We start from the raw sequence: 9,782 nt of genomic DNA, 5'->3' as shown, positions 1-9,782 counted from the left end.
ATTCTCGAAGCCTAATTTATATGTGGGGGGAGGTGGGTATCAGATTTAACTGTGGGAGGGTAGTGGGTTTAATGGAGAAGAAAAGGAAGAAATGAGAGAGATGAAAGGAACAAATGAGTTTTAATTTATTTTAAAATTGATAATGAAAATATTTTTATCTTTTTATTCCATCAAAAATTACAGACAAGAATTTCTCATCATGACCTTTATTGTTAAACAGCGATCAAATATTTTTTGTCAGCAGCAATTCCATTGTTTTTTTTTCTCTAATTTTCTAGTTAAGAAAACTATATGCGACAAAATATCATCCCTGTTATTAGGAGAAAAATGCCAACAGCAGCTTCCTGTGCTGAAGTAACAGAATTTTTACAAAGTCGTGAGAAATATTTGTCCACTAGCACTGGTTGCCTTAAGTTGATAACAACAAATGCAGAATCAATTATTTGTTCTTTGAACGTGATTGTGAATGCCAGATGTCTTCGGCTAAGGAGGAACCATTACGGCTCCACAGCTGGGTCCTCGAACAAATGCAATTATATACTTGTCATGTCATCGTAGTAAAAGAAATATATCTGGTATAATTTTAATTTAATATAATTTTAAATTTAATTAATTAAATTTTAAATTTATTTTTTAAAAATTATTAGTTTAAATCTTATAAATTTTAAAATTATTAAAAATTTATATAATTATTAATTTTAAAGTTAATATAATTAGTTAAGATACATATAAATTGATCCGAATATTTATAATAATTTTAAAAAAATAATATAATATGTATATATCTCATTAAAAATACTTGTATAATCATGTTTAAAAATAAATCAAATTCTAATCATTCTAGGTAGAGGCGTCATTTCGTGAAGATATGCACGTGAAAAGATGCATAAATAATCTTAATTAAATAAATATATTAATTTAAGTGTCAAATAAATTTGATTTTTATATTATGGTATCAGTTTTAATCTTAAAAAAAGGATTTTGAGGGAGGAGTTTTGGTCCTGTCTTAACTTAATTGGTGAGGGGTTTTGTTTAATGTATTTCTTTCTTTTTATATTAAGAATAATCATTGCAAGATAATATTTTTTATAGGCGTAAGAATAAAACTAAAAATATATCATATAAAGTAGAGGGAAATTATAATTAAAAATGATACAATTATTCTAGTTCTTTTTAAAACATGTCTCCGTGGGACCCATACCTTGCCCCCGGACCTCGTTTCACCTGTCGTGGTTCCCACCTCCAAATCATGAGCGTTGATGTCCACGTGGTTGTCTCAAGACCATCGATAACGCTCTTGTGTTGACTTTCACTAGTGGACCCTTAAAGGGACACGTGTTGAAAAGAGACCAATAGTGGATTTGCAGAACACGTGGCTGATTTTAGTGCTTCAAAGGAAAAGGGCAAGCTTATCCATTCTAATCGAAGCACTTGTCAATCATCGACGACAAAAAAGACTGGGCCCGCCATTTAAATTTCTTCTAGTCGGGCCCATTAAGAGGTAGACATGACCTAAAAAATGTGAAAAAGGTTGATACATTTTTGTCATTTTATTTCCTCCCCTGAACGATGTCGTATTCTCATCAAGGCTCACTCCGCCCTAAAATTTGGGCCGTGTTAGGCTTAAAAAGTTTGTGTTTGGAAAAATTTTTATTTTAAAGTATTTATAAGTAGAAAGTATTTTAAATTATCACTACGTGTTAGATTTTTAGTGGTGAGACTTGATAATGAGACAGGGATGTTGATTAAATGCTAGTTTGATATTGGCTTGAAATTTTATATGAAAGCATTTTGTAAGTGTTTGTGGTTTTGAAAAATATTAAAATGATATTTTCAGTGTTTTCTTATGATTATTACTATTAAAAATAAAAAATAAAATATATTTTCAAGCAAAACATACTTTTAAAAAATATTTTCCGTCACAATATTAAACATTTACTAAATACATGATTTTAAGTTAGTTTGTATTAAAATTAAAATTAAAATTAAAATTAATGTATACACATATATATTATGTTCTTTTTGTAATTTATGTGATATAGTTTTCATATAATATAATAATACAAAATATATATTTATCATATAGTGTAAAACTAGTATTGTGTCCCTTGTTTTGTGACAACTAGATAGTTTTATTTCTAAAATTGATAGAAAAGAACCTCATGGAGGATGGAGTTTTTAAGAAAAAAACTAAAAATAATTTCAAATAAAACAAATAGTAATAAAAAAATTAAAAATTAAATTTGATAGAGAAAAAAATAAAATAAGGTGAAATTAAAAAACACGAGCAATTTTATGATACAAATGTGTTTTATTTTTTATTTTTAAATAATATAACTCGGGACATGGAAACGATTGAGAAAAAACTGATATATAGACAAATAAAAAAAGAAAATGACCAAAAATACATAGTTAAAAATAAAAGTCTAATTAGTAATGATGTAAATGTTAAATGATAAAATTTTAAAAATAGCGTTAAAAAAAAAAAAAGAAAAAAAACACTAAAAAACTTTGATGAATCTTCTAGGTAAAGGTCTCAAAAACGTGACCCATTAAATCATAGACTCATACTAAATTAAAAAGCTCAATTCTTAACGAGTTTATTGATTAACCAAAGTAAATCCAACAAAGAACAAAAATTAAAAAAACTAAAGAAAACGTAGGTCACTTTGAAAATCAATGAAAAATTCCAGAGAAAACAAAAAAATAAAAATAATTTAAAAATATATTCAAAGAAAACAAATAACAATAAAAAAAATAAAAAATAAAATTAAAAAAAATAAAATAATAGGGGTGACATAGAAAATGAAACTCTAATCTTATAAATTGTTTTAAAAGATCATTTGAAATATTGAAAGAATTAATCAAGAAAAAAAAATTTAAAGAATTAACTAAAAAAACTCAACAAAGAACAATAAACAAAAATACCTAAGTCTTTAATTGAATAAACATTGAATGATAAAATGAAAAAAAAATAGCTTATACAAAGGGGAAAAAACAAATAAGGCTCGGAAAAAAATTATAAACCTGTTCAAATCTTAATAACATACAACCCGTGAAACCTTATATTAGAATCCAATAAAAAAGGTTATTGCGAATAAATTTTAAATATTTATTTTAAAAACTTGTCAAAGTAAAAAAAAATGATTATAAAAAAAATGGTGAAATTGTAAAACAAAATTATTTTAAAAGATAGCAATTAATGAAATGAAAATCAAATTTGAAAGATAAAAAAAGTTAAAAGGTATGAAATTAAAAAGACATATCAATTTTATAAATTACTGAAGATAAAAAAATCACAATAAGAATAAAAGGGATTAAATTTTAAGAATCAACAAATTAAAGGATTGTTTTTTTAATTTTTTAACGCCTAGCTTGAAAATCTATCTCATATAATTTGTAAAACAATAATTATATAATGGTGAAAAAACTATTTTATCATTAATATCTATGTCAAAAGTTTTTTTTAATTTAATAGTGATTTTATACTATTGCAATGAATAAGGATATTATTCTTGGGATTAAGTAATTTCTCATTCACTTTTATTTTTCCCAATCCATCACAAGTTGGAGCTTCCTGCATTTAACTTTTTAAGAGTGAGGTCCACTTGGTTAGGCACCAAAAATTGTTTAAATTGTTTACCATCATGCGATTGCCCACGATAGCAAATCAAATCCTATAATAATGATCAAGCATGTGTATGGTAAAATAATCTTTTAAATTAAAAAATGCATTAAAACAATTAAAAAATATTAATTTGAATGCAAACAATAATTTAAAAAACAGGATTAGCCACGAAAACAACACCATAATACGTAATAACAGATAACCAAAGGGTTACTCTCCAATAATAATAATAATAAAAAAGGCCCTCCTCCCCCTTGAAGCCATCTAGCGTCAGGAAATTATCATCTGAATATAGTTTATTTGAACTGAAACTACAAAAAACCACATGTCATATACCGTATCCAAAATCCGAAGATTTATATCACATTTATTTAGATTACACTTGGAAAATATACTCATGATAAGGACTGTCTTAAAAACACAAGTAATCTCTAGCTTATTGCTTTTACTCCTTTTTGTCGAAACAAGCACATGAAAAAGCATGCAAGTCTCGCGCACATTGTGCACTTCCTTTGCGATGAAATTTCTACAAGATTGCCTAACATTTACTATGTCAGAAGAATAGTGACATGAATTTATCGCTGGTGTTTCTCGCATCAAACCACACCGTATCTTATGAAAATCTGCGGCGAGGCTTCCCACACCTTGCGTGTTTCTTTCTTTCTTTTTTGAAAAAAAAGCAACACCTGTTCTCATGTGCTTATGGACTTTAGAGCTGTTCTTTTAACCACAAGCGTCTTAAAATTCAAAGGCAAACAATAAATACAGTAAACTCCATCAATGTCCCGGCATCAAATATTTCCACACCACTTGCAACTCGATTTCCACCCACGCACGTGTTGAAGCTCAAAGTTTGTGGGGCAATCACGATCTCCGTCGTCAATTAAGCCAGTCAAAGCCCCGATCGTGATAAATTGTATAATTATTGGAGTTGAACCATGTCGGTGTCAATACGCCAAAATTTGAACACCAGAAGCTTCCCCTACTTCATCTTTTTCTACAAAGTATATTCTCATTCTGACGTATACATCAATGGAGACTAACTTATTTTTTTTTAAATTATATTAAAAGTTAATGTGTTCTAGAAAATTCAAGTAGCTCTAGGATAAATTTTATATCTTAAATGGTTGGTTGATATTTTAGTTTAATAATTTAATTTATTTTTTTAACTAATGTGGCTAGTAGTTGGTGTTTAATATCTCCAAAAAATCTTTTTTGGTAAATTTTAAGATTCTACGTTATCTAAGTAAGTATTTTTTTGAGAAAAACAATAACAATTTAAAAAGAGATTTTAAAACTAAATATATAGTTTTGAATGCAGATTCAAAATTTTTTTTCTTTTAAGAATTTAATGAGCCTTTATACCCTATCATTTTTACCTTTTGATAAAGATGAGGACTACAAAGTCATCTTCCTCTCATGGCATTAAAAACTCATTGTGCATAAAAGAAAGAACATATCTCTGAGTCACCAGAGAAAAAGTATCTCGTTGTTTAAAAGTAAGGCATGACAAGATTTCTAGTCACATGTACTTGGCTTCAGTGTTTAACTAATCTTGAGGGGTAATTAGTGTGGCAACTTGTAAGACCTATTTATATGATGGCTTTGTGCTTGGTTGAGCCCAAAAATGCTGGGTTTGAAAGCTCGCTAGACCTATAAATGCTTGGGTTTAACTTTTAACCGAGCTTAAGGATGTTGAGTTTGACAATTCATCAAACTCGTATATGATTGGGCTCAACGTTTAGCTGGGCCTAAGAATATTGGGTCTGACAATTTGCTAAACTTGTATATACTTAGGCTCAATGTTTAGTTGAGCCCAAAGATGATGGGTCTTCTATACCCATATATGTTTGGACTCAGCGCTTGAATAAGCCCAAGAATGTTCGGTTATTACCTTGCCTCTAGTTCCTTTAAATGAGAACTTGAGTAAAAATAAAACATATTGATCCATTAGAAGCCCCTAAGTCTTTATGTATTTATTACACAAGAATTTTAAAAGGTTACCTAGTAGTAAATGAGAGCTTTTTTATTTTCCTTATGAGATTTGGTTGTCCTATATAGAACTATCGGGATCCTTGTGGCCAGATGGCTCATCTATATTGAAGGAGGTGTCTCTTGGAAAACAAAACAATGGCTTGCATTTAATACAATAATTAAATGGATCTTTAAAAATCTAAGATGACATGAAAAGTCATTCATCCAATGGTGAGGGTGGAGAGATGTTTTTTTATAACCCTAGTGATTTTTACTTCTTTTATATTTTCTTTTGCTTTCCATAATTTCTGAAAAACTACTATGTTGAAAACCCTGAACTATTTTTGTTCTAATCCGTAGAGAAAAACTTATTCTAGGTTCTTTTCATTATAAGGTTTTTCCTTTTCTACTTTAAAAAGAAATATGGACCCACACACAATTAGATATATCTTTAAAAAGAGGGATGTTGTTGCTACTGAAGAAGTGTTTAGGTTCCAACCCGAGATTAAAAGAAGCAGCAGAGGGGCAAAGGTCCATCAAACTGAGCCACAAAACTAGAAGGAGTGACACTCTAATGTCCACCTCTAGCAGAGGGGTAACTATTCTCGTATGAGTCCTTCTCTTGTCATTATTAGGGAATCCTAAGATAGAAGCAAGCTACACTAGACCCCTAAGGATGACGTTCATAGCACTTTATGTGCAGATGATATATAGTTTATTTCTTATCTTTATCTAAGAGAGTACACAACTTGGATGTCTAATCAAGTTGGGCATATCAACCAAGAGATATTAGGCTTTTCCTAGGGTTATTTTTAGATTACAATCCCTTTTGCATTTATACGATGAGGTATTCCTTCCATCTCAAAAAATTCATAAGGAAAGTATTTAGATACTACCAGATGGGTCTGAGCCAATTGCATCTTAATAGGTGGATCACTTTGTCTACCTTTGATAAATGTTGTAGGCTTATCAGAAATAAGCCTATGATTAATGTTTTTATAAATTGTTACCATCTAGTTGTTGTCATTGATGGTGGCAATGAAGTGTATTATTTTTTCACTTTTGTCAATAGGCTCATGAGAGCCATGAATGGAACTCTAAATGGAAAGCTTGTATATGTTAAGAAATGGAGAGGGAGATAATTGTATATGTTAAGAAATGGAGAGGGAGATAACTGAAAGTAAGGTATGGAGGGCTACCAATCCTATAGGTGAAATGCAATAAATATGGTGTTGTTTGTATTATTGAAGGGTTTCTCCCCCTAATATAAACAACAAGCCTCGTTTAAGCTTGAACGAGAAGAAAATACATGTTGCACTAGCTTTGACTTCAATTGAGTATAAAATTAATAGGATGAACAAAGGATATTATCAGACTATAATGCAAAGTATGCAACTTCCTTGTTGTTTTTATTTGTAGCCAAGTTTATTATTGATTTTTTTTACAAGATTAATAATTGAAGGAGAAAAAAAAACTTTAGTAAGGTTTATAGAAGAGAGTTCACAAAGGCAGTCTTCATCTCTTGTCATAGGTAGAGGTAGGGCTGAAGAAGTGATGGAGAACTACCCTATCATTGTTGATGAAATCTTTGCTCTTAAACGTTGTCTTTCTAAGGAAATAGTGGTGAGAAAAAAAAAAGTTATGGGCAGTCATACTCTTGTAGCTAGGGTTAAACATACTTGACTCCTATTGAAATGATTGTGGGTAGTGTCACCTAATTTATGAGAATGAAGTTTTCTACCCTTATAGAGGTTAGTGTTCCAGTCTCAAACGTATAGGCTCATGTGGTGGTATTTCCTTTGCCTTAAATTCTAGCTTTTCCAGTAAAGGTTGTAGCAATCAAGCCTTTTATTTCTATTCCTGAGAAGATTGAGTTTATGGATGCTTTTGCCAACCTTGTTTTTGGTTGAGATCCCTTCATTTTCCCTACCTTGATTGAGAATGAGAGGTAACTTATGAAGGCTATTGGTAATGGTAGGTTTGTCATTAGAGCGGCTGGCCTTGAGGTGATAAGACTATTGGAGATGATCCTCATCATCCCATTAAATATCATAATGATGTTTAATGAGAGCTACAACCACTATTTGGCTTTAACTACTCAAATGGCCTTTAATGTAAGAAAAATTCTTGTTTCACTTTTCTGTTTGGTTCTATTATTTTTTATTCCTAATACTTTTTTTTAGCAAACTTTCATAATGTGCATTTATTCTAAAAAGTGTTAGGCGACCAAGAGGAACTATGTAAGGGAGGCCATTTTCACAAATAGGGCAAACTAGGTTGCCTTCAAGAAGCTAAAGAAGGAAAAAAAAACTATTATGGAGGTCGAATTGAGGTGCCTTCAAGAAGCTAAAGAAGGAAAAAAACTATTATAAAGGTTGAATTGAGAATCTTTAAGGTGGTTTACTCATCACTAAAATAATAAATACAAAGTGTTGTTTTTTAGTTAGGTTTGAATAACAAACTATTTCAAGCCGTTTATAACCAAGTGAATACCTTGAAGCGGGATATCTTTGAGCCAAAGACCACCTTAAGATCATCTGAAGGTTGAGCTTCTCGCTACCATAGAAGAAGCTCAAAATTCACAGGTGATTGGGGACAAAATCTTTCTTGCGTTATCCAACCTGTATTTCTTTATTCAAGCATGAGAAATGCAAGTGGATTTCAGCGATGCCTTCCATCAAATCTTGGTGGCTTATTTTATGGATGTGTTCTATATTATGATTGTTATTGCCTAACATGAGGAATATCTAGTTAAGGAGTCTAAGCTATATAACTAAAATTTTTAGTATTCTTAATTTATAGTGTAATTAAAAAACATCCATTATAAACCCTTATCAAGGATATTTTTATTATTAAAATTATTATATATGATTTAAACACAATTAATGGCATATTATATCACAAATTTATAGCAAAATATAATTTAAATCATTAGAGTTTCAAACTAATTTACATTACATTATTCATAATAATTTCTAGCATTCTAAAATAAGCCCAAAATATAACATCTTAGGACATGTTTAAATATAAAATGACCTAATAATTTGTTACATTGTAAAATTTAATACAAATATAAAATTTCTAAAATAGATTGTGGATCAATGTATTACTGTAAGGTATTTGGAACCTGTGCTATACTAGTTTATTTCTAAAATAGATTGTGGATCAATGTATAGTAAGGTACTTGGAACCTGTGCTCTACTAGTCTTTTACTGTTGAAAGGTATCTATGATCCAACCTCCCAACTCATAGAAAAAGAAAGGCCGAAAGCTTAGGAAAACACTCATATCCTTATTTTTCTTCCTCTCCTTCAAGAACCCTTTAACCAAAATTTTCAAGGATTTAAACCTTGAATCAACCAATTTTTCTTGTTCAAATCTCTTTCTAACATGCTTTAATTTCTTAATATATCTTTATTTTGTGTTTTTATGATGGATTTACTAAAGTGTTATAAAAAAAACACTATTCATGCTTATATATTTACTCTTAAGGTCTAATGTTTCTTTTATTTGCACTTGGAACCCCACCACTTTTTTATAATTTGATTAGTGTTATTAGTTTTCCACTCTTTCAATTTCATCCTTACATTTAATTAAGCTTCCTTAGTAAAAAAAATATTCATTTATATTAAATAAGTAAATCTTTCTAAAACTTTCACAACTTAAGGTAGTCAACCAAAGACATATATTGTACCACAAGATTTTTATATATAAAAAATAGGATTTATAACACAAGTCTCCATTTTTTGCCTAGAGGCTTTTTAACAATCCACTACAGATTCATCTTAACTGGTAGGAATATACATGAAACTAGTATTTCTTCTCTGTTCCTAGCAAGGGGCAGATTTTTCCTAAATCTTGATTAAAGTTAGATAAAGTTTAAATTTGATAAATATTTTTCTAAGTATGGACTTTGAACCCGTATAAATTTTCAATAAGTTTCTTAAGGGTTTTTAGACCCTGCATGGAATTTTTAATATGGGCATTGGATCCACACCGATTATTTAGGGAATTCCCCTAATGTTTTTTCAAGAATGGGTGTTAGACCCATATAATGTTTAAGGAATTCCTCTAACTTTTTTCCAAGTACAAGCATTGAATCTTTATGAAATTTCAAAGTTTCTTCTAATGATTTTGAACCCCATATAGAACATTTACTATAGGTGTTAGATCCATAAACA

The sequence above is a fragment of the Populus euphratica genome, unplaced genomic scaffold (genome assembly GCF_000495115.2).
Source record: "Populus euphratica unplaced genomic scaffold, PopEup_1.0 scaffold104.1, whole genome shotgun sequence".
In the NCBI taxonomy this organism is placed as follows: Eukaryota; Viridiplantae; Streptophyta; class Magnoliopsida; order Malpighiales; family Salicaceae; genus Populus; species Populus euphratica.
This window is presented reverse-complemented; position numbering follows the sequence as displayed.